Below are 26,463 nucleotides of genomic sequence, written 5' to 3'. Positions count from 1 at the left end.
TCTTTATTTTTGTGTTTGTTTTTTATGTGCTACTATTTGTGTGAAAATTATTACAAACCTATTATAGTATAGTACTATATAGCCAATTGCATAAGTTGGGTACCTAAGCTAATTTTGTTGGACTATGAACAAACTGGACTTACAAATGGGCTCTCAGAATAGAACTTGATGCTTATGTAGGGGACTTATTATATCCTAGCCATTAAGTTGTTCTCCTTTGCAAAAGTGCATCCTGGAAAGGAGGTTTGTCCTTAAAATGGTGAGCATGAGGACTGAATTATTCTGCAGTTTCCTGAGAAAGAGCTCAGTAAAATCTGGAAGCATTTGAGGGTATTCTTAATTACTCAGACAGAATTATCAAAGCATACAGTGGCTCCATCTATCCCTTCCTAGTATTTCACTCTAATTTTCTTTTTTACAATGTAGATATTTTACATAAAATTGTCTGAAGAAAAACAGACTATACTTGAGGGAGCAAATGTTAGGCCAGCCTTTCTCTGCTGTGACTGGTACTGGTGAAGGTCTTGAATATTCATGAGGAATACTTTTTAAAAATCACAAGGAGTGATTATCACTTCTTTTTCCTTTTCCCCAACATTTTCCCACACTGACTAGAATAATTCAAAGCTTTGGGCTGGGCACAAACCAGATTACATAATTTATAAGTTTCAGTTGCAACGAGTAGCCAAGTTTGAAGCTCACAGGAGCTTCAAAGGAGCTCCTTTCTGAGTGAATATTCCTGGGAACACAGGAAGCTCTCCTTCACCTGCAGCTCCACTGAGGTAGAGAGCAAATGAAGATGATCTAGGAAGTTGACTACCAATAGCTATAAACCAAAGATTCAAAAAGAAGGCTAACCTTGGAAAAATGATGCTATGTACTAACACATGTGCCAGGCCAATGGCAAAAGTTTTGCATTCATTTCCTCACTTAACTCTTACAACTCTATGAGAGGCATCACTATCATCCACTTTTCATATATGAGGAAATAGGCATAGAGTAAGAGGTAAGTAAGTGGTAGAGCCAAAGTTTATGCCAGGCAGTATAGCCCTGAAACAGGAGGGAAGGGGGCAGGGCACAATCCCTAAAGAATGACAGAGCCCTTGAGGATACAGCAAAATCTGATTAGAACCAATTATGCCCAAGATGGTGGAAGATTTAACTTCCAGCAGACCTTGAGCCTCATCGTATGCTTACTGTAAAACATTAGCTAAATGAGTCACCCACAGGTGCCAGGACAGTTCTGAGGCTAACTATAAGGTCAAAAGTGAGCATTGGCCTAATTCCTGGAAATCTCTCTCTCTTCTCCAAAATAATTAGAAAAATCCTCCCACTCATTAGCCCATGAAATTACCCAGCCCATAAAGCTAACTATTCCTCTGGGCTTCTGAGATGGCCCACACACTGTGGAGTGTGTTTCTCCCAGGGCTGTTCTCGCCTTTTGAGACAGACCACATTCTGTCTATGAGATGTGTATTTCTCAAAATAAATTCGCTTCTTACCCTACAGCGTTTTGTCTCATTAGAAAGTTCTTTCTGTGCTGAGATGTAGAGAACCTGAACTTCAGTAGGTCCTGAGACCAGCTTTGTGGTTTTCACTAAAAGACAGTGGGTAAGGCCTGTGAGTTAAGGACTTGAGTCATCCTGCTCACTTGCATACCTCCAAAATCCTAGAACAGTGTGTGGCACACAGTAGGTGTCTAATGATTGTCTAACTATTTAATTGTATAATTAAATGATGAAAATACAAATAAATGAAGTTTTCAATCTAGTTTGTTCCCTTGATCTTCAGATTTCTTGGGTACAGAAAACAGGACACTCTCAGAAGCATGAAGGATACCACCACGTGAAGAATCCCTCCCCCAGCTATTTCTCTGGTATCAACTCAGCCACCAGACATGTATGGTGGCAGTGCAGCCCCGCCCACATCCCTGCGGGTATTTTTTTCTTATTATTCTGTAGCGCTAATTAGTCTCCGTCGTGTGATTCCCTGACATCATTCTTTTCCAGCATTTAACACAGTGGGATTTGAGAGCAAGAGAAAGGGAAAAATTTGCCTCTGCACATTTGTCCACAGTCTCAACAGGGAGTCCACAGAATTGCTGCCTCAGAACTGCCTGAGGTGTCTACCGCAGACGGGATTCCAGGGGCCAGTTTCAGACTTTCGGCCTCAGGATCTCAGGGCATGGGGCCCAGGAAACTGAATGTTTAACCAGCTTCCCATGTAATTACTGTACAGATCCATGTCAGTGAAGCACCACTATCAAATCTCTTCCCCCACAAAGGAGGCTACAAGTTCTCTTTAAAAATCCCTGATGTTGGGCTCCAGCATTTCAGGAGATCTCTTCGAGGAGAGTCTATTTCCCTCCATGATGAACTTGTCTACTCTCTCCCAATGTCTTCTACTATGGTACCTCCCTTAGACCTGCCCAGCTTCCCTGGGTTAATCCTCTGGCTGAACAGTGCACCTGACCTGATGACAGCATCCTTCCTGGATGCCCGTTTATTATCTTCCTTGGTGCATCCTTGGTAGTCCAAGAGCAGCAGTGGCCCATCCAGACCAAGCTCAAGCGCATAGAACTCCAGGTCCATCCACTCCTGGCCTCCACCTGTAGGGCAAGAATTTGAACATCTGTGAACCAGTCTAGGTCACTTGCATTCCCCTTCTCCCAAATGCTGTTATTCAAAGGTAAGTATAGGACTTCCCTTCAGGTACAGTGGATGAGTCCACCTGCTGATGTAGGGGACACAGGTTCTACCCCTGTTCTAGGATGATCCCACAAGTCTCAGAGCAACTAAGCCCATACGCCACAATACTGAGCCCATGCTCTGGAGCCCGAAAGCCACAATTACTGAAGCCCGTGCGCCTACAGCCTGTGCTCCACAAGAGAAGTCACCACAATGAGTAGCCTATGCACCCCAATGAAGAGTAGCCCCCACTTGCTGCAACTAGAGAAAGCCTGCTCACAGAAACAAAGACACACACACACACACACACACACACAAAGGAAAATATAGCATCAGGTTTAATAATGTAGATTCTGGAACCTGACCAAACCCACATCTCAGCTTGGCAATTGACTAACTGTAAGCTAATTTTGTTCTTTGCCCTAAGTTTCTCCACTTGTAATAGTACCTCCCTCTTAGGATGACCACAAGATTAAATGAACATGCTTAAAGCATGTAACTGTGTAAGTGTGAATTGCTGCTATTCTTGATATTGTTGTTGTTACCATTATTCAGGTAAAATAAGATATCAAAAGCATCTAAGGAGAGGCTTAGAGTGGGAAAAATATGCAATAAATATGAACCCTAAGGGGAACTCAGTGAAAAAAAAGAGGAGTTCATCACCCCTGTCTTGCTATATATGCGATGTGAGTAAGGGCAGTTTACACATATTACAGTGTCCTTTTCTCCCGGTGATATCAGCTGACCTTTCACCACATTAACTCCTTAAGTACAGAAACCATACCCTAAAGACAAGTTTACATCTTCCTTTACCCCTGGAGAAGGGATAGGCTATCCATTCCAGTATTCCTGCCTGGAAAATTCCATGGATCAAAGAGCCTAGCAGGCTACAGTGCACAGGGTCACAGAGTCAGACACGACTGGGCGACTTCCACTTTCACTTTAATACGAAATATATTCAGATTTTTTTTCAGTCTTTTTGTGACTCTTTGAGAAAGAAGATAAGAATCTGAGGAACTGGGAAATATAATTAACTTTCCTAGGCCTCAGTTTACCATTAAATAAAAGGGTTGAATTTAGACTACCCAGCTCTACTATCTTACAATGCACTGTGCTGCCAAGCTTAGCTGACTCAGCTGAGCTGCAGAAAGTTAAGCCTCCTGATCATCACTGCATCACTGCCTTAAGAGCAAAGCATGGCCCTTGATTTTCAATCACATGCCAAAAATGTGGTGAGGAGGCTATAAGTGGGAAGTTATGGCAAAGAGACTAGAACAAAGAATGGGTAGAAAGAGAAAGTCAGAATGTACACAGAACATTGGTCTCAAGGCATTCAATTTTAAAAACTGTACTACAGACCTAGAATGTATGCAAGATATATCATACAGCAACAAAAGATTGAAAATACATGTGCAGCAATAGAAGTGGGTTAAACAAATTACAGCCTTCCCAGGTGGCGCTAGTGGTAAAGAACCCGCCTGCCAAGGCAGGAGGCTTAAGAGATGTGAGTTCAGTCCCTAGGTTGGGAAGATCCCCTGGAGGAGAGCATGGCAACCCACGCCAGTATTCTTACCTGAAGAATCCCATGGACAGAGGAGCCTGGCAGGCTACAGTCCATGGGGTTGCAAAGAGTCAGACACAACTGAAGCAACTTAGCACACATGCACACAAATGAGTTGCGGTAGAATCACAAAATGAAATGCTAAGCAGCCTTTAACAATAATTAGGCGGCTCACATTTTATAAATCTTGTTAAGAAAAGATGTCCAAGGCATACTGTTATATGAAAAAAAAACAGTATATAAAATATTTTATCTCTCTGTCACATACAAACACACACGTACTTTTATACATACATAGACTATCTATGAACAATGCATAAACCAGCTACTATGGCTGGAGGGGAGACGCAGAAGAGGAGGAAGGAGGAAGTCTTAACTTTTTATGAATACCTTTTCAAATCTTTAGAATTTTGAACCACATACTACTTGTTAAAAAGTAAATAAACATTAATGAAAAATTTAAATGTATTACAATTCCCACTGTGGTGATGACAGATAGAAAAGTATGCTATTTGGGAACACAATGTATATCATATACTATATGCATGTAAAGCAAGCATATGAAAATCTACTGATGTAAATTAAAGCAAAAATAGCCTCAATAATATGATACCTGGGAATTTCTTTAATATGAGAGGAGAGGAAATGGATCAAGGTTTAGATGAAAACATGAGTGGTCATGAATTGGTAAATGTTGAAGCTGGTGATGGGTACACAGGGATCTTTTCACTTTCATAAAGTATATAGGGGTTCTGTCTATATTTGCAAATGACTAAAATTTTCACAAGAGAAAGTATTTTTAAATGGCTTCATTAGGAGTCTATAAATAAGTAGACAGACTATATATAGGGCTCTGAGGTCGATCAAATTGATTGCAGAATATGAAGTTTGCGAGCGCAGATCTAGTAAAGGGAAAGAAAGCTTTTAGTGTTTAGCACAGGAGCACTGGCTCATAGGCAGCCTTGAGAGTCAGACTAGGCTGGAAGTGACCTCGCTCAGGCAGAAGCTGACAACGTGTTACCCTGGAGACAATACTTAAAATGACAATTTTTTTAATTAGGATTATTTTTAGACAAGTTCTAGGTTCACTGAAAAATACAGGGGAAGGTACAGAGATTTCCCACATCCCTCCTGCCCCTACACATGCATAACCCTCCCCACTACCAACATCCCCCCACCAAGGTGGTGCATTTGTTACAACTGACGAATTTATACTGACACAAGATAATCACCCAAAGTCCATCATTCATCCTAGGGTTTACTCTCGGTGTTGTACATTCTATGGATTTGGACAAATGTATATTGACATGTACCCATCGTTACAGTACCATACAGAGAAGTTTCACTGTCCTAAAAATCCTCTGTGCTTTGCCTATTGATCTCTCCCTCTCCTTTAACCCCTGGAAACCAATGATCTTTTCAATCTCCATAGTTTTACCTTTCCCAGAAGGTCATATAGTTGGAATCATACAGTACATAACTGACATCATTTAAAATATATTGTAACTAACTTTTTTAGATCTTTCTAAACCTGGACCACCATCCCAGCAAGGTGTTCAGGCTTTAAAAATAGAAAATAATCCAGTTCTTTTTATTTTTTTTTTTATTTTATTTTATTTTTAAACTTAACATAACTGTATTAGATTTGCCAAATATCAAAATGAATCCACCACAATTTAATTGGGTATTTCTTACAGCTTCCATGCTCCATCTGCATATATACAAGGGTAAGAAATAGCAGTAGAATATGTTGCAATTTATTTCAATATTTTTACACCTTGAACAAATTCAGATATTCTGATCTTAAAAGGAATTGAATTATGTCAAATTTGAATTATGTCAAATTCAAGGAATATGACATAAAAATGGTATTTCTATTTTAAACTCAAGGTGCTCAAGAGTTCACCAGATGCATTTCCTACATCTGGCTCACACAATTTCTCACTGTGTTGCTATTGAACTCCTGAGTGACCAAAATGTACCATGTAAGACCATAAAGGTATATCAGATCCTGATACCTGGAGGACCCAGCACTTCTTGTCAGTATCACTGAAACAAGAAAGATGAGCATCTCAGATGCTAGCTTAGTGTTTTATTTTTTTTTTATTTAATTTTATTTTATTTTTATACCTGTGGTGGATTCGTTTTGATGTTTGGCAAAACTAAAACTAGTTTAGTGCTTTAAATTTTCTTCCATTGCTTGTTATTGTTCAGTCACCCAGTCGTGTCTGACTCTTTGTGCCTCCATGGACTGCAGCATGCCAGGCCTCCCTCTCCCTCACCATCTCCACGAATTTGCCCAAGTTCATGTCCATTGCATCAGTGACACCATCCAGCCATCTCATTCTCTGATGCCCTCTTCTCCTTCTGCCCTCAATCTTTCCCAGCAACAGGGTCTTTTCCAATGAGTTGGCTGTTCTCATCAGGTGACCTAAATATTGGAGCTTCAGCATCAGTCCTTCCAGTGAGAATTCAGGGTTGATTTCCTTTAAAATTGACTGATTTGATCTCCTTGATGTCCAAGGGACTCTCAAGAGTCTTATCCAGCACCACAGTTTGAAGGCATCAATTCTTTGGCACTCTGCCTTCTTTACGGTCCAGCTCTCCAAAAATATGTGACCACCGGAAAGACCAAATCCTTGAAGATACGGACCTTTTGTTGGCAAAGTGATGTCTTTGCTTTTCAACACACTATCTAGGTTTGTCATTGTTTTCCTTCCAAGAAACAGTCGTTTTCTGCTTTCACATCTTCAGTCACCATCCACAGTGATTTTAGAGTCTAAGAAGAGGAAATATGTCATTGCTTCCATCTTTTCCCCTTCTATTTGCCATAAAATGATGGGGCTGGATGCCATGAACTTACGGCTATCTAAATGGTGATTCTTCGAATTTTCCTTTAGAAATACGCCATTTTCAATATGCAATGAACCTAAGGGCTCCTTTCCTCTGCAAAGAATTAGACATGTTTGATTCACCATTTTATTCACTTACAAAAAGTAGGAACCAACTGTAGGTTCCATTAGAGTGGAGAATTTTGTTCACTGAGTATTGATTCTTTGTTCCTGGGTTCCTTTCTCCTCTCCCAAACATTGCTTCCCTTTTTATATGTGTTGATAAGAAAAAGGGGCACTGGCTTTGATTTTGCAGACCTAGTTGCAAGCACTGGCTTCTGTTACTCAGTGCTGACTTGCTTTATATCTCTAAGTAACTGATTATCTATTTCTTTATCAATAAAAATGGAGATAAAAGACTTATCTAACTGACTAGATAGAAGTCTTGAAAATGAAAATGGCAAGTCCTACAAAATCATCATGTGTTACATGCTGATACAAGCTGCTTTCCTGCTGCTTAAAAGCTACATGCTGCCTCTTTCAAGTCCTGAATCTACCTGCTCTATACCTTTTCCTCCACACAGACTTACTTTGCCTTTCCCACTTCCCAAAGAGCCTCACCCAGACTGGCCTCCATCTCCACCATTTCACTGAAACTGGTTAGATGAAGATCACCAGTCACTTCCATGCTGTAAAGATCTATTGGCTGTTTTCAGTCAATACCTTTCCAGACATCTCTCCAGAACTGATCAATTTCTGAAAACACTCTTTCCTAAATTTACACTCTGATCTTCCACTCTTCTAGTATTTCGCAGGCCAATCTGGTGACTCTTCAACCTCCTTTGCTAGTTCTGTCTGTTAAATTAAATTTTTTTTAAATTTCTGAAATATTTTGTTTAAATAAGAAATTAGCAGAGATTGAGGTTTCTCTTGGTGGTGGTGGTATACCTTCATACATGCAGAGGAAGAACATTCTCCCGGTTTAATAAAGAAAATTCTTGAGTATTTACACTTCTTCGAAAGTGAAGTCAACAGAAATATTATTTGCAGGGGAGGGGGCAACACATTCTCAAGAAAAACTAAGGAGATTTATAGACATTTTAGAAGTTAGAGGTTATTCTCATAGGGCCTATCAATATGTGAAGTCCCAGTGTTTTACAAGATGCTATTGTTAAAAATATCTATTGCAGGGAGAAATATATGATGCAAAACAGAATCTGCTTTTCGTCAGTGACAAGATAAGGTGGAAATTTTTCTCCTCGTGGCATAATGGTTTCTTGCACCAACAATTGGAGGAGGCTAGAGTTTGAAGTCTAATTACTGGAATTCCATTAGCTAGTTAGCAAAAGAAGCATGACTGATACTCTGAAACTTAAACTTAAAGGGCAGAGGAAAGGTAAAACAAGATTTTTAACAAATGTGAACATACAATGTTTAGCAATTTGGGCGGCCAGATTCGAAATATTTAAGTCCTTCTGTGCTCAGTCCCAGACCCCCTACTACTTCTTGTGGCCTCAATTAACACCTCTTTACAAGTGACTTCCAGATTATATCTCTAACCTAACTTCTCTTCTAAGCTCCTGACTAGAATCTCAAAATAGAAGAGTTACAAGCACCTCAGTATTATCAGATCCAAAACAGAACTCCTGGTTTCTGGTCCCTATAACCTCTCCCTCCCCTCTGTCACTGATATCTAACCTGATGGCACCATTCAGCACCTACCCATCCTTGGCTCTCCTATTTTCTTCACACTCCTCTAAAGTTATGCACTCTCTCATCAAGTCTTATCTATTCTACTTTTAACCTGTGTCTGGATTCTATGAGCTTTTTCTTCAGCTCTACTGCCACTATCCACATCTGGGCCATGATCATCTCTTCTCTGGACTATTACAATCAACTTCTAATCGATTTTCTGCTTTTATCCTTGCCCTAATACGATTCATTCTCCCTGGAACATCAGCGGGATCCTTTTAAAATCATAAATAGCAACATTTAAGGCCCTTGCTTAAATCCTCTCAATGGCTTTCCCTTGTATTTACAAAATGATCCAAGCTCCTTAAAGAGCCCCCATATTCCGGTGGCTGGCTCTCTATTCATTCTGACCTCATTTCACCCCCTCTCCCTCTCACTAACACATTTCACTCATAACAGCTTTTTTTCAGGTCCTCTAACATGCCACGTTCTTTTCTACCTCAATACCAGTAAACATACTCATCCCACTACCTGGAATATCCTTCTACTCAAAACTTTAAAACTGGGGTCCCCAACCTCCAGAACCTAATGTCTGATGATCTGATGTAATAATAATAGAAATAAAGTACACAATAAATGTAATGTGACTGCATCGTCTCGAAACCATCCCCCACCCCCAGTCCACGGAAAAACTGTCTTCCACGAAACCTGCACCTGGTGCCAAAAAAGTTGGGGACCACTGCTTGAAAGACTAGAACCATCTTACCATTCAAGGTTCAGCTCAGCTGTCACCTCTCCAGAGAGGCTTCCCTGTTGTTTTCCCTTATGACAATGTGTTTCCATTTTGCTAAGTATTTCTTTGTTTACTTGTCACTGTCTGATTCACCCACAAGGCCACACTGTGTGAAGACACAGACCACAACTACTTGGTTCTTCATTGCACACCAGCACCCAGCATTGAGCCTGGAGTGGAGGAGGATGCTTCTCTAGTCTGTTCATAAAAATCCTGTTTGCAAATGAATGTACAAATTTTAGGATAATATAAAGCAGAGAATCCTCATAAATAATATTTTTCCTAATTCTTCAATGGTAAAAAGAGAAAAATCTTCAACTAATCTCATGATCATGGTAATTCTTCAATATGGCAGGATGGGCAGCGTGAGGCCTGTCCTGTTCACTGAGGATGTTTTACATTATTTATTGCCTTCATCCATCAGTTGCCCATAGCACGGCCCTAATGACAACCAACTGCGTCTCCAGATTTGGCCACATGTCCACTGGGGAGTAAAATCACACCTAATTGGAAACCATTGACCTGCATCATCAACACTTAATATGTCATTTAATCCCCCACAAAGATAAAAATAAAAACATTAAGTGAGGAAGTTAATGCACCAAGAGCATAAGTTACCTGTTTAAGGCCTCAAAGAATTAGGAGTAGGAAGGGGAGCAAAATTCAGCAAACAAACCTCCCAATTAATGCTGAAGTAGACTTCTGGTTCATAAACACCTGGTTGATCTGCTTTTGTGAATATGAATATATTTGTTTTGAAAGAAAACAGTAATTATATTCCCATCAAAGTTAACATTAATTAATGTCAAGTCATTGGAAAGACAGCTACATTGAACTGACAAAAATTCTTTGAGGCTGGAATTGTTTTCCCCAGTCTTGCAGAAGCCTTACATCTAATGCTTGGCTTCTAACTCTACTGATACATCAGTGCAGCTTTTAAACAAAATTATTTTAAATAAAATGTTATGTCTCATTGTTCTCTTTTCCCAGTAAAATCTCAGAATCACATAAGCATTCTAGATTTTAGCCACTTTTTTGATAATTCATACAATGTACAGTCTGGGCTTTAATGAGTGCTTAAAACACTCTGAATGTTAATTATTTTCTCATATTTCATGCGTCAGCGTTTCTTATTTCTTAATCAGATTCATTTGTCTTCTGGACCAGGTACAGCTTCTGTTGTCTTAGAGGTAAACCCAAAGTTGTGTTAAGAAAATACTGTCATTATTAAACCTACATAAGCAGAAGATAGAAAGCCCTCACCATAGAATAATATCTACCTACTGTAAATGATTGACTGCTATGAGCCTAGTGCTGTAGTAAGTGCTTCACATACTTTATATCATGTAGGTTTTATAACAGCCCTTTGGTATAAGAACTATTATACCATTTCACCAATGGGGTAAACAAGTAAATCAGGTAACTCACCTATATTAATAACCAAATGATATGTCCTACTTGGTGTGACTGAGAATCAACCAATATTGATCATCTCTGATGGCCATTCTAGTTATGAAATCTGATCACTGATTTTCTGAGGGAAAAAAAATCTGAGGATTAAGAAAATCCTCATCTCTCATTCTAGAGGAGCCACAAACCAGAGGTGCTCTGACTCAAGTGGTGACCTTGTATTGAACTAGATATGACATCTAGGAAGTTGAGAAGGAATGCCATCCACTCCTGCTAGTACTCCCAGAATTAGACCTTTAGTTTTTGGCTCTGTGGGAAAGGATGACCAACTATCCAGGTGTACCCAGGACCATCCTGGTTCTAGCCCTGCAAGTCCTGCATCTGGGAAACCCTACCTATAGATGTGTTCCCTCTCCATTCTCTACCAAATCTCCGTGATGCCAGCTGCCTCTCTACATCTCTAAATCCTCACTTTTTGAAGAAACATTAAGACTTTACTGTGGCAAGACTTGACTACATTAAGACTATGTCAGATACAAAGGATATCAAGGCAAAACTTCAAAATCTCTGAACAGGTACCATCTGACTGCTGTATTATCTTTCATACTGATAGCCATCCTTTCAAACTCTAACTGGGACTAAGACCTACCATCTACCATTATACTCTATAAATAGCATGTCTGACCTGCCCGGCTCTTCTTCCTCTACCTAGTTACTCTAGCAGCTATCTTGTGTCCACCTGCTGTTCCCATACAGTCTGGTCTATCCACCCAGTGTGCTATGTGTGTGCTCAGACACTCAGTCATGTCCAACTTCTTGTGACTCCATGGATTATAGCCCACCAGGCTCCTCTGCCCCTGAATTTTTCAGGCAAGAATACTGAAGTGGGTTCCTATTCCCTACTCTAGAGGATCTCAACCCAATGACTGAACTCCTTTTTCCACACTGACAAAAGCCTCAGTACCTCTTTTCTGGACATACTCATCTTTTCCACTTTGAGAGTGCCATGTTTTGTATGATCATAGGAAATGCAATCATTTTCTTTAGTGTTGATAATCCTTGACCCTCAATTATTCTGAGAAGAATTGAATTGTTAAGTGGTTTCCCACACATTGATATAGACACTTCTTATGAAAGAAAGTAGGAATGATTGAAAAGAGAAAACAAAGAGAATTAGATTCTAAAAAGAAGCCACTTGTCTAACTGGCCTACCTAGCTAAGAGGGCAGCTAGAAGTGGCTAAAAACCTCATGCCGCAGGAGAGCTGTTGAGTCAATGACGTAAGTGTTTTTTCAAGTTCCGGACCATAGATCCTCAAGCAAAACACCAGAAAAAAGGTTATCAGAGGATTTCCATTTTCAAATATAATTGGGAAATCTGGAAATACTGTTTTCTCATCCTCAGTACTTTCATTTCTCTGCCTCCTTAGTTCTTTGTTCATTTTTTCCCCTCAACTTCTTGAACTGAACAGTTGGCCCTTATAGCTACTTCCCATAACTGGTTTTCATAAGGAATATATATATATGAATATATTGGTATCAGCTCAGCCATTTATTATCTCTGCTTCCTTAAAGGCATCCCTTCATCTTTTAGGACCCCCGTTTATACAACATGAATGGGATGATAATATCCTAACAAACTAACATATATTAGGATACCTGTCATGGACACCTGTTGTTTTGTCTACCTTATATACATCCCTTTACCTTCTGTCTAGTAGTGAGATCTGGCTTATGAGTGAGAAAGGCATTGCTAGTAGCCTGCACTGAGTTTGTGTCACCATAATACACTTCTATCCATCATTTAACTCCCTTTCCTCACCAATATTACCCTGAAATTCTTTATGGAACACACATCTCCCCATTCTTAGTCACATCCTAGCTGAATAAGCAAGCTATGCTTGCTTAATGCAATTGATATATTCCATCCTCCAGACGATAGGAGGAGGCATGTGACCCAATGCCAGCCATTAAGAGAATGGACGAAAGTCAGAAATTGTGTGGGAGCACTGAAAGAGTGCTCTCAACCTGAAGCAGTGTGAGAAATGAAATCATTTTGATCTGGTAAAAAGAGAAACTCTAGTTGCGAGGGTCATGTATGGAGCCTGAGAATGAAATTAACAATATAGGACACAGCATGGAGAGCTGGGGAGAAATCAGGGATCACCCTGATGACACTGTTTGTAGGCTGAATCCCACCTGAAATCAAATCTGTGTGAGCCATTTGATTCCCTTTTATTGTTTGCAGTAGTTTAAATAGAATTTTCTGTCTCCTGCAAACAAAAAACATTTGAAAGATCATGAGACCCACACCTGGCCAATCAAAGCACATGCACCCCTCAATTTACAGATATCAGGGTTCAAGCGCACACAGAGAAGCCAAGGCAGGAGCTCCCTAGGACCATTCAAGCCAGTGCTCTTAGAGAAAGATGTTTCTTTCCTTCCTGGGGGTTGCTAAGCAATCCTTGCCCTCTGTAAGGAAAGAATCTACCTCACAAATGGGTCTCTCTTTGTAATCACATTCTTTGAATTGCAGAATCAAGCAGTACCAAAATCCAGGTCTAGCCTTGATTTTTAGTTATGTAAAACATATTCCTTTTGCTTAATAAGTCTGAATTGTATTTCTGCTATTTATAACCGAAAAGGTCTTAACTAGCCCCTTTATACTAGATTCTTTGGTAACACTTTTATGTATGTGAGAAATTGTAATCAACTTCATTTCATAGATGAAGAAAGTGTAGCTCAGAGAAGCTAAGTGAGTTGTTCAAGGTTATAGACCAGGAACTTGAGAGCTCATTAAGTTAAAATTTGCTGTTAGTAATTGTGTTAAATGGCTTGCAGATGCTTTCATAAGGTTGGTCACAATTCTCAGACTCGGATTTAGCAGCTAAGCTCTGCGGAACAAAAGGAATGGGGTAGTCTTGATGGATGACCTCACTGGCATGTCCCTAGAAAAGATTTCATCAAAGGTTTACTCTACTAATTCCTTTTAAAAAAAATTCTTAACAACTATGGATTCTGCTTCTCACAGTCAAATTCAAGTAGTTCAGCATGATTCATTTCCCTATAAAACCAAAGGTGCCTTGCAGGTGGATATTTACCACCTGGTTTAAAGGAATGCATGATATTGGTACCTAAAAGCAGAGTCAGCAACATTTACATTCCACTGCTTACAGACGAAAACCAGGCAGCTTAAGGATGTCAAACAGCAGCATCTTCTGGTGCTCGTTTTTAATTGGTGGTGGTGGTGGTGAGACTATTGGTGCAGTAGTGCTACTATCTGAAAACAGACATTTAAATCCAAGCAGGAAAAATTCTACTAAGAAAATAAACAAACAAACAAAAGCCAGCTTCTATAAAACCACCTAAATATTAAAAAGTCCATCCCATTCCATGGTACATTATAATGTCATGTTCCATCAGTCTTTCCCTCCTTTCCAGAATAAAGAAAATTGCAAGTGGAGTGTGACTTTGGTTTTACATTTTTCTTGTACTGCCCAATTACTACTGCTCAGACACTGGAGGGCATTTAGGGCTGGGACTCTTGTTTATTCAAAACTTTCAGATGGGTTCATCTCTTCTGGATCGGGGAGAGTATGGGTGTAGTACAAGCAGTTGGTCTCAGTCTTGACCCTCAGCCTCTGGACATGGGTAAATCCACACAACTCTGTCTTAGTGCATTAGTCCCCTGTGGCTGCCATAACAAATTACCACATACTTAAAACAACAAAAATGTATTCTCTTATTACAGTTCAGATCAGAAGTCAAAACGAGTTTTAAGGGACTAATACTAACGCATATATATGGAATTTAGAAAGATGGTAACAATAACCCTGTGTACGAGACAGCAAAAGAGACACTGATGTATAGAACAGTCTTATGGACTCTGTGGGAGAGGGAGAGGGTGGGAAGATTTGGGAGAATGGCATTGAAACATGTAAAATATCATGTATGAAATGAGATGCCAGTCCAGGTTCGATGCACGATACTGGATGCTTGGGGCTGGTGCACTGGGACGACCCAGAGGGATGGAATGGGGAGGGAGGAGGGAGGAGGGTTCAGGATGGGGAACACATGTATACCTGTGGCGGATTCATTTTGATATTTGGCAAATCTAATACAGTTATGTAAAGTTTAAAAATAAAATAAAATTAAAAAAAATAAATAAATAAAAAAATAAAGGTCTTGGGAAAGCTTGCTCTTTCTAGAGGCTCCAGAGAGAATCCATTCCTTGCCTCTTCCAGGATATAAAGCTGCAAATTCCTTGGCTCCTGTGGCATCACTCCAATACCTGCTCCATTATCGCACAGCCTTCTCTACCTCTGTTGTTCTTGCCTCCCACTTATAAAGACCATGGTGATCATCTTTAGTATCCACAGGATAATACAAGACTATCTTCCCATCTCAAGGCCCTTAACTTAATCATACATCCAAAATGTCTTTGCAACACTGCCAGTCTTCATGGGTTCTGGGAACTAGGAGGTGGGCATCTCTGCTGCTGCTGTGAAGTCACTTCAGTCATGTCCGACTCTGTGCAACCCCAGAGACGGCAGCCCACCAGGCTCCCCCATCCCTGGAATTCTCCAGGCAAGAACACTGGAGTGGGTTGCCATTTCCTTCTCCAATGCATGAAAGTAAAAAGTGAAAAGGAAGTCCCTTAGTCATCCGACTCTTCGAAACCCCATGGACTGCATCCTACCAGGATCCTCTGTCCATGGGATTCTCCAGGCAAGAGTACTGGAGTGGGGTACCAATGGGAACCATAATTCAGCCCACCACAATACCACAATATGCCACTGGACACTTGGATAGAGAGGCATAATCTAATACAGGAATTTTTAAACAGTCCAGTGAATGAAATCCTAGGTCACTTTCCATACAGAGTAGAATGCGTATAGATGAAAAACAGCCCCACATCTTCCATTGTAGAAACAGTCTAGTTCACAACATGGTACAAATAGGCCAGATCTAGAAAAGGCAGACCCAGGATTTTTTGTTTTTTTTTTTAAAAAAAAAAAAGCTGTAGCTATTCCACTTCTCACCAGCTCTGTGAGGCCTTATATATTATATGAATTAATCAGTCTCTCTTTTCTCCTTTGCCTTTTTCTTCTCTTCTTGTCTCAGCTATTTCTAAGCCCTTGCTCCCTGGAAGAAAAGCTATGACCAACCTAGACAACATATTAAAAAGCAGAGACATTACTTTGCCAACAAAGGTCTATCTAGTCAAAGCTATGGTTTTTCCAGTAGTCATGTATGGATGTGAGAGTTGGACTGTAAAGAAAGTTAAGTGCTGAAGAATTGATGCTTTTGAACTGTGGTGTTGGAGAAGACTCTTGAAAGTCCCTTGGACTGCAAGGAGATCCAACCAGTCCATCCTAAAGGAAATCAGTCCTGAATATTCATTGGAAGGACTGATGCTGAAGCTGAAACTCCAATACTTTGGCCACCTGATGCAAAGAACTGACTCATTGGAAAAGACCCTGATGCTGGGAAAGACTGAAGGTGGGAGGAGAAGGAGACGACAGAGGATGAGATGGTTGGATGGCATCACTGACTTGATGGACATGAGTTTGAGCAAGCTCCAGGAGATGGTGAAGGACAGGGAAGCATGGAATGCTGCAATGCATGGGGTCGCAAAGAGTTGGACACAACTTTGCGATTGAACAACAACAATCTTCTGAACCTGTTATACTCTCTCTGAAGTGGGGAATACTTACCTACCTCCTAGTGCTGTTGTGAGTATAAAATAATCACATAAAACAATAGCTCAATGCAAAGAATGCAGCTGGTAACCTACACATTAACTATTTGTATAATGTTAATAACAATAATTATTTCTGATGGTTAAATTTGTAAAATAGTTGACTAAATTTCCCAGAAAGGTTTGCAATTTCATAGGTTTTTTTAAAAAGCAAGACTAGAAAGCACTTTTTCTCAGAGAATGCTGTAATTTTCAGAAGCAAAGGGGATCATTTTTGCCTGAGGTCTGTCTCTAACAAATAAGAAGAAGTTATTGATCCACAACTGGTTATGCAACCCTGCCCACACTCTTCATAGCAGGAGATTAAAAAGACTAAGATGTATTCTTCATCCTCAGGAGCTTTGCAGTACAGTTAATGTTGACAAGACTAACTTATTTAAAACCCAGAGCAAAATAAGAGATGTTATCAAGTCCAAATTTCATGGAATGAGTTATAAATGCTATAAAACCCCAGAAGAAAAGCAGATTAGTATGGGATAGAGTGGTCAGGCAAGAGAGAAGGTATAAACTAGAACTTGAAGGGTGAGTAATATTTGAAGAGCCAGTAAGAGGGCATTGTGAGGCGTGAAAAATGGAAAGAACAGAGAAGCAAAGGCTAGAAGGCCAAAGAGAGCAATCGCTGTAACCTGGTGCCAAGCCTATGAATGTTAAAGAGGCAAGAGCGGTGAAAAAGAAAAAAAATCATGGGATAATGGTCAACAGTAGGGACTCAGGAGTCAGAATATTTGGGTTTGGATCATTTCTTCCCCACTTGCTAGCTTTGTGACCTTCGACAATTCCTTTAACTTCTCTGATGCTCAACTTTCACGCCTACAAAATCAGTGATAGCATCACCTTGTAGCATTGCTTCAAGATTATAGAACAGGAATGTGAAATGCTTAACATAACGGCTGGTACACACAAAGAATTCAGTACATGACATTTCCAGTAATAGTTGTAATAGTCGTGGTAGAATAATCATGCTTGACTCTAAAATCATAGATATTTAAACACAGAACAGACGCCAGGGGTTATTTTATCTGAGCCTCTCATTTAAGAGGGAAGATAACTGAAGTGTAGAGAGATGAGATGACACTCATTGTGCTTCTCATTGGCAAACTAAGAATCACTATTCGTCCCTCCACACCTGTAGATTCAGCATTCCTATTCCAAAATAACTCGTGGTTGCTGCTCATGAACATGCTAAATTAGTGCTGATTTAGGATTCCTTTTTAAAGGACTGCTGAGTGTTAGCTGCCTCCAGTCAGAGGGAGAATATGAGAAAGCCAAATTCTACAAATAGAAGTTTTCAACCCTCTAATAACTACTCCACCAAAAGTAGAAGCCGAGCAAGGACACTTTGGACTTAAACTCGTTTGCCTGGTCTTCCTCCAGTCAACTTTTTACCCGATCTTTGATAGAAAACTTCCACTTTGGTCTCCTTGAGTTTAAATGAAGTCTATAAACATCTCTTGTATATGTTGCAGGGTTCTTTTTTAATGCCCTGGAATTTTTCAGCCCTGGAAATATATGTAAAAGTAAGTTCACAAAGCACTTGGTGTGATTTCTAATAAAAAAAAAAAAATTCTAAAATGCAGATTCTTCAAAGAGTTCGTACAGTTAGGGATAAGCAAACCATGTTCTTATATTGCCCCCTTCTGGTTGATGCAGCAAAGAGACAGCCTGTATGGTATAAGAAACTAGCTCAATTTCATTTTAAATAAAATTTTTATAATCACCTAGCCCTGTTGATAGGCAGCTGCAGGTAATTTACTTGCTAGAACTAGTTACGTCGGATGAGTAACTCATAAATGTTAAAGTGAAAGCAGCTTTTGTGCTTTGGAAGGGCAATAGGTAGGGGAAAAATTACTCAGCTGTCTTAGCATCAGGCAGAAGCATCGAAGCCGAAAAGAAACAGAACTTGCTCCATGGTTGCTGAGAATGGATGATGTGAAATTTCTTCAGAAGCCAAGTTTAGCCAAATTGCAGGAGGATTCCATTATACATAAGGTAAGCAGCAGGAATACCCACCTGAGCTTTCTTTTTTGATGAGATGGAGGCAAGGGAAGGCTGATTTCTACAATATTGTGGCCAAATAGAGACCAATTTGAGGAAAGAATCCTGGCCTCTGAAAATATCTTTCTTCCTGAAACATGAAAAAAAGGCTTGAGAGATGATTTAGGCAGGTATAATTCCTCTTATCCAGGTACAGTCTGCTAGTTACGATAAGATAAGCTATGCCACAGTGACAACCGGAAAATCTCAGTAGCTTAATTCCAAAAGAGGTTTATTTCTCACATAAAATCCACATGGCCAAGGCTCACTGTCCATATCATACTGTGTAGTAGTTGTGTATTTGGTTTTCATAGTAAACTGTATGATCAAGTCACTTAAGATGGCTATTCTCTTGCTCTCTGTACATTCCCTGCTCAGCGTACACCTACTCACATTACTATCCAATCCTCTTTATTATAGGGCTTAATCAGTAACTGCCTACATACATGGCCCCTGCCCCAGCTTCTGGTCTCCCTGATAACTGATAAACCAAACTGCTGTCCATTCCCCCTGTAACTGGTAGCCTCCTTTTTACACCCCCTTTCTCCCTCCCCAGTAGCGAACACTGTTGCTGTGTCCTGTCTGCCAGCGGCTGTACACAGTGGGCTGTCATTCTAGGACTTGGCTTCCGACTTGTAAGAGTCTCTATCCAATAACCCATTGATGTCTCTGTCACTGTCCTGGGTTCTTTCTCCAGACTCTCCGCTAAACAATTACAAGGCATGAATGCCTGCAGGATGCAGCCAACAAGACTATGAACTATCTTCTGATAGAAACTATGTCTATTCAGGTCTATGCTATATCCGCAGTACTTAGCACACCACCTGACACAGAGGTACTCAAGGAATATTTGTTGAATGGTGAAAGAAGGAAGGGACAAATGAATGAATGAATCAAGTTAAACACCTCTGGGCATCATTTCCAGGAGCTCTGACTTCTCTTTCTCCCTCTGCCTATCTTAGGTACAGACCTAAAGCAAATGCCATTCTATACTGCAGGAGAGTTACCTTTTCCCCTAGGGCTCCGTCATGGTATCATGCCCATGTAACTGCACGATCTCTTTTAAAAAGGTCTTCTTGGTGAGCCCTTGACACATTGGGGATGTAAGTCAACAAGGGTGGGAAATAAATACTCTTAGCAACTAAGCTTTGTAATGCTTGGCTTAGGGAGAAGCTGATGGATAGAGGACACATGGAGACCTTACAGATGGGTTTCTTGGGGAGACACTTCACAAAATGAAGCCAGCACAAAGCACTAAAAATTAAAAAGGCAAGGTCTTCCCTGGTGGTTCACTGCTAAAGAATCCGCCTCCCAATGCAGAAGACGTGGGTTCAGTTCCTGATCAAAGAAGATCCCACTTGCGCAGAGCAATTAAGTTCGTGTGCCACAGCTGTTGAGCCTGTGTTCTAGAGCCCTGACCACAACTACTGAGCCCATGTGCCACAACTACTGAAGCCTGCACGGCCTAGCGCCCACGCTCTGCAACAGAGAAACCACTGCAATGAGAAGCCTGAGCGCCAAAACTACAGAGTGGCCCCTGCTCTCTGCAACTAGAGGAGCCTGGGCAGCAGTGAAGACCCAGAACAGCTAAAAGTGAAAAAAAAAATAAAATAAAATAAAGGAAATGCAAGAAGCACTGAGATCACAAGGAGAAAGACAAGGGGAGGGGGGCGGAGAGCCTAGTTAAAAGAAAGAAAGGAGAAGAAAATTGCACTTTAAGATGTGATTCTCATCAAAACAAAACATATCTAGATGTCTTACCAGCCATGCAGAAGACCCCAGAAGATTTTTTTTCCTTTTGCTTTTCTCTTTATTTTCTATAGAGTTTTACCATTTTTCACTGATCAAATACTAACTGATGTAATACTGTGACAACTCTCTTGAATCCCCATCCCTAAAGTTCTTACCATTTCTGTCTTTTTTAGCAAAGACCTTTCTAACCAGCACACACTGATGGATACCAAGTTGGCAGCTTTGGCTCTCTAAATTCCTCAATCCCTTATGTATTCATTGGAGAATTAATAGATTATTATTTTGCACCTAAAGCAAGATAGGGAGTGTTTTTGAAATCACAAAAGGTGCTGGGACATAAACTCTCTGAACCATAAATCTTGCAGTTTAATTAGAACTGTACCCAGGGGTACTGAGTCTGACTGTATATGAGGTTTTGGAAAAAAGATCCAGTTCTATCGACCACAGCCCCATTCTTTGAGACTGAGGATCAGCCTGCAAGTTGTGCTGAACTGCTGAGCTACTAGCTCAAATTTCTTCCTCCTTCCTGGCTCCCATTCGCTTGATCCTGCATCTCCAGAGAAGGTGCAGTTCCCCACCTCCACCCCGTGGTTAGAGGGAGAAGTATACTGTCACTAGGGCTTAAATTTGCCTTGATCTTTGCATAATCACATTAGGCAGTGATGACTATTTCTGGACTGCAAAATACTAACTGAAGAACAGATAGATTATATAGTGTGCCTCCTAAGTGGCATGTTGCTATGGTTTCCCACTGAAAGAAGAGAATTCTCGCCATTAGGTTATCTGAAATCTGCAGGATTGCTCCGCACTGTTTCCGCAGAGCAATAGACTGTCCTTTGAACACAACTCCATCTGTATGATCAAATGCAGTCTCCGACTAGCAGAGAATGAGGTGTGTTTTTGAAGACTGTCTTCACAGAATGCAGTGGGATCTGCAGGACATTTATGAGACTAAAACAGGCACTGACTTCTGTTGATAAGGCACCCTTCCTGTATTTATTAACTATGACCCTTATACCAAAAAAGTTATTGAATCTGAACCACCTGAGCATGCAAATAGGGTGCTTTAAACCCTCCAAAAGCTTCCCATTGCTCTGAAGATAAAATCCAAATCCTTTCTCATGGCCTGTATTCCTTATAAGGTCAAACTCTGAACTACTTCTCTACCCTCAGCTCACCCCACTCTTTCTCCCAATTCAGGATCTGCTACACTTACCTTCTCTTACTTCCTTGAACACATCCTCTAAAACACCAACTTTTTCCCTGCAGTAAGGTCTATGCACATGCTCTTTCTTTTGCTTAGAATGCTTCTCCCCATTTCTGGCCTGCCTTAACTCTTACAAATCCAACAGTTCTCTAATGCCACATCCTAAGATACTCATCACCCCAATTTCAATTCGGTTCCCATTTATACGCTCTGACAAGACTCTGCACTGTCATTTCACAGCACACACAAAAATTTGAAATTAACTATATATAGTTATCTCCTCCACCAAAATAAATCCTGAAAGCCATGGGTGATGCCTTTTTGGTCTGCTATATCCCCAGCACTTACTATAATACAAAACTTGGCACATAGTAGGCTGCTGCTGCTGCTGCTGCTAAGTCGCTTCAGTTGTGTCCGACTCTGTGCGACCCCACAGACGGCAGCCCACCAGGCTCTGCCGTCCCTGGGATTCTCCAGGCAAGAATACTGGAGGGGGTTGCCATTGCCTTCTCCATTGTGTGAAAGTGAAAAGTGAAAGTGAAGTCGCTCAGTCGTGTCCAACTCATAGTGACCCCATGGACTGTAGCCTATCAGGCTCCTCCATCCATGGGATCTTCTAGGCAAGAATACTGGAGTAGCTTGCCATTGCCTTCTCCGACATAGTAGGCATTCAATACTAAATGAATGAATCGGCCCACTGATTCCAATCCCCATTTACTTAGTAATGAGGAGGGACTGAATGTCTGCTTACTCAATGATCCATTGAACAAGTATTAAAACTGATGAAAATTCAAGGAAGTTTACCCTCAAGTAGCTTATAAATGCAATATGGGGAAATACAACAGGGAAATACAACAAATAACCATATATAGGTGAAATAGCAATTTATATGCAGTGTTTCTTGTCTCATGGAAACCTGATGATCATGGGCAATTAAGGTCCATACATAAAACAGAATTGTACTAGACACACTTCTGAAGAAATTGCTATCCTGTCCGGTAGTAGCTCTTGGGTCATCACATACCTCTCCCCAGGATAAAGGAAGCCCAGAGATACAATAAGGAAGAGAGAATACACTTTGAAGGGTATTTGTGGAAACAGAGTCATCCTCCAACAAATATCCACTCACTCTCCTCACATCCCATGAAGTGCCCACAAGATAATCCTTCAGGGAGACGGGAAAACAAATCCAGAGTGTTGCAGGGAGGGTGGGCAGGTGAGCACACAGAATGGTAGCTGACTCAGGACAAAGGGAACACAGGAGTGCACTGCCAGTGGACAGGCACTAAGGGGATGTCAGTAGCCTGAGAGGGCAGCACTTGTTCCTCATGGGATATCCAAAGAGTCATTAAAATGCTCCTTGGTAGGGAAGAGCCAGCAGGTTATCCTTGTCATGAAAGAAAGCACCAGCAATCAAACTGACCCAGCATCAGAGAAGTAATACCAAAGAAAGTATACCCTTTCTCTTTAAATTCAGCACACACACACACACACACACAAGTACACTTATACATGCTCTCTGCTCAACTCTAGAAGAGCCATAAGCAGCAGAGTGAATGGAAGGACCAGGTGGAACAAGTACAATCAAAGCATGAACCGTGTTGCCCTGTCCTACTGGGGGACTAGGATTTAGTGGTCAGGCCTGGGGGAAGAGGTTGGATAGAGAGAAACCCTGACTTAGATGAGCAATTAAAGTTTTGATTTGGTTTGTATACAAATTGATAATACCTAATAATGAGACTGTTCAAATACCTGAAAGTGTCCGAGATTCACCAAAGAAATCCTCTGAATTGGGGAAGGTGATCCAAAGAGTCTTGCTGAAGGTAGTGTTTAGAAAATAATGAAGCTGATTCCTCACTGTACCCTCTCAGTCCAGTCTATCCAATAAACCATCTACATAAAACAGAAAATGATAAGTTCAAGTAAAGAAGTAAAAATAAAGTCCAATAGTGGATGTAATCTGCTCAGTCCCTTCTCTACTTAAGAAATTACTTAACCTATCAACCAGTGTCCTAGAAATATTAGGAATAATAGAATCATACTTGTACTATTACTTATGCAAAGTATATTCATATTTTTTCTTCCTTCAGCAAAAATTATTCCTTGAAAAGATAAATTTCTCATTAGCTCCCAGTAAAAGTGTGCATCCTGCTACTATGGATAATTCAATAATTTTTCTGAATGTCAAATGACAGTATATCACATCTGAACATGTCCTATGCAAAAAACTTCAATGACAAATGTCTTTCACTCATCACCACCCTAGGTGGTTGGTAGAGAAAATATCCTCCCATTTTACCAGCAAAGAATAATCTCTCTCTCTTTGTGAGACCAAAAACAGGGGTCTGCAAATTATGACTTACCAGGTAAATTCATCCCACCAACTGTTTTGGGATCGCCCATAAGTTAAAAATAGCTTTACATTTTTAATTCACTGAAAAAATCAGACAATAATACTTCATAACACATGAAAATAATATGAAATTCAAATTTCACTGTTCATAAAGTTTTATTGAAACATAGGCAATGCTCATTCATTGACATATTGCTTATAGCTGTTTCCACACTACAACAGAAATGGGTAGTTGTGGCAGAGATTGGATGGCTGGCAAAGCTTAAAATATTTACCACTTTCCCATTAAGACAAAAGTGTGCTGATTCCTGCTCTAAAAGGTTAAATGGCATCTAGTTACATATGCTTAATTAGCCACACCAAAAAAGTCATAAAACCACTGATTCAGAACATAAATCATTTTATCATATTTAATATATAATAATAATAAATATTGGTAGTATACATGCTTTTATTTTCCCTTTCTATTAGGTCACCACATTTGGGGAGAAAATAAAATCTCATAAAACTCAGAAATTTTGCTTAGAATGCCCTTCCCCTATTCTTGGTCTGCCTTACCTCTTACAAATACTGCAGGTCTCAGATTAAATATTACCTCCTGAGGAGTCCAGTGGTTAGGAATCCACCTGCCAGTGCCAGGGACATGGGTTTGATCTGTGGTCCAGGAAGATCCCACATACCAAGGGGCAACTAAGTCCGTGCACCACAGCAACTGAGCCCTCGCACCTGAAGCTGTGCTCCACAACAAGAGAAGCCACAGCAGTGAGAGGCCCCTGCGCTGCAGCAAAGAGTAGTCCGCAGCTAGAGAAAGCCTGCATGCAGCAACAAAGACCCAGCCCAGGCAGAAATTAAATAAACAAATAATAAAAATTTAAAAACAAAAAACTTTCTCCCTCATAATTCCTCTGCAAATAGTCTGCGGAGGCTTTTGTTGTCATGGAAATTGAACTTCTATAATTAATGGTAAAGATGTTATGATTTCATGGGAAAGACTGTTCAGTAAAGAGTAAATAAATGTCAGTATGCCAAACAGTATCGTTTTCTTGCTAATTTTTTTCAAGTGTATATTCTTCTCCTGTATCTTCCAGATGCTGTTCCCCTTATCAGAATTCAAGTTTTTAAGATGAAGATTGAATGTTGTTTTATTTTGAAGCCATTTTTATAATCTTGAAAAAAATCAGTTTCTTAAATATGCAGTGTATCAAGAATTCAGAGAATCTCTTCATATTTGGTAGCCCAAAATGCTGACAAGGTCCACTAATGATCATTATCAATAAATGTATGCCAGATACCAATGGTGGTGGGGTGGGAGGTGGTGCGCACAGAATTTAAGAACTTAAAGTTTCCATTCTCCCTATTGTCCAGCAAAATGTTCCCCACTGAAAGGCATTACCAGCTATCACATTGGCAAGCACTGATCACTGAACCGGACTACACTATTAGCATGTATGCCTGTCCAGATGCTCATGAACAAAATACTGACTCTTCTGACCCCCTCCTAAAAAAACGAACCCATTCTTCCTGTTTTAATGGGGAAAGACTTGGAGCCACAATGACAAAAGCTAACTAACTGAGCATTTACTATGGACCAGACACCATTAAGCACTTCAAAAAAATATCAATATTCATTTGTTGTAAAGACGACCTGTGATGGAGTTTCCATTATCATCCTAATTTTACAGAAGAGAAAACAAGGTTAACTCTCCCAGGTCACATAGCTATTAAATAACTGAGATGAGATTTAGACTTGAGATCATCTGACTCCAAACTCTGTGCTACAGATTTCCCCCAAAGCTATGATATCCAGGAATGAGCACAGAGCTGAGATCCAAGAGGTAAATGTTCTTGTCTCAGCTGTGATACGAAGTAAGTGGGTAGTTCTGACCGTGATATTTCCCCTCTCTGGGTTTCCAATTCCTCTTCTACAAAGAGTGGTAATTGGACTACTAGATGAATAATAAAATTGCTTCCAAGACTAATATACAATGATTTGAGAGCAGACACTTTGCACAAAAAGAGGACTAGAAAAACAATGGGAGCCATCTGGATGTAAAAATGATGAATGGTGAAAGCTCTTGGAGGGGATAGTCTCAGATTAGCATTCCATGCCACGGGGTCCACACACCACATTGCCAGTCTCCTGCAAATTGCCTGCAGCTGCGCTGATCTAGAGGCCATTTGGAGTGCAGAACCCTTAACACACTGTTCAAGGTATTTAGTCTTAGGTTTCCCGGGAGCTCATCTAGCCACATTAAATATCTTGTGATTTGCCAACTTTGCTGTTAGAAGCATAACAAAGTTTTGGTTGTTGTGGTTTGAACTCCATTATCCCTTCATTCTGGATAGAAAGGATGTCTTTGTAAATTCTTTCTTGAGTAGCTGAC

At 40.3% G+C, this 26,463-nt stretch overlaps 1 long non-coding RNA gene across 1 annotated transcript; it reads right to left on the bottom strand.

Moving 5' to 3' along the window:
* Positions 1-1,703: 1,703 nt before the first annotated feature.
* On the bottom strand, positions 1,704-24,533 carry LOC123335013. The gene is made up of 2 exons (XR_006553229.2): positions 23,479-24,533; positions 1,704-2,608 (listed from the first exon to the last, which is right to left on the bottom strand). It is a non-coding gene; the product is annotated as an uncharacterized LOC123335013 (long non-coding RNA).
* Positions 24,534-26,463: the final 1,930 nt, after the last annotated feature.

The sequence above is a fragment of the Bubalus bubalis genome, chromosome 9 (assembly GCF_019923935.1).
Source record: "Bubalus bubalis isolate 160015118507 breed Murrah chromosome 9, NDDB_SH_1, whole genome shotgun sequence".
In the NCBI taxonomy this organism is placed as follows: Eukaryota; Metazoa; Chordata; class Mammalia; order Artiodactyla; family Bovidae; genus Bubalus; species Bubalus bubalis.
Note: the sequence above shows the minus strand (reverse complement) of the source record. Positions and strands in the feature narration are given on the sequence as shown.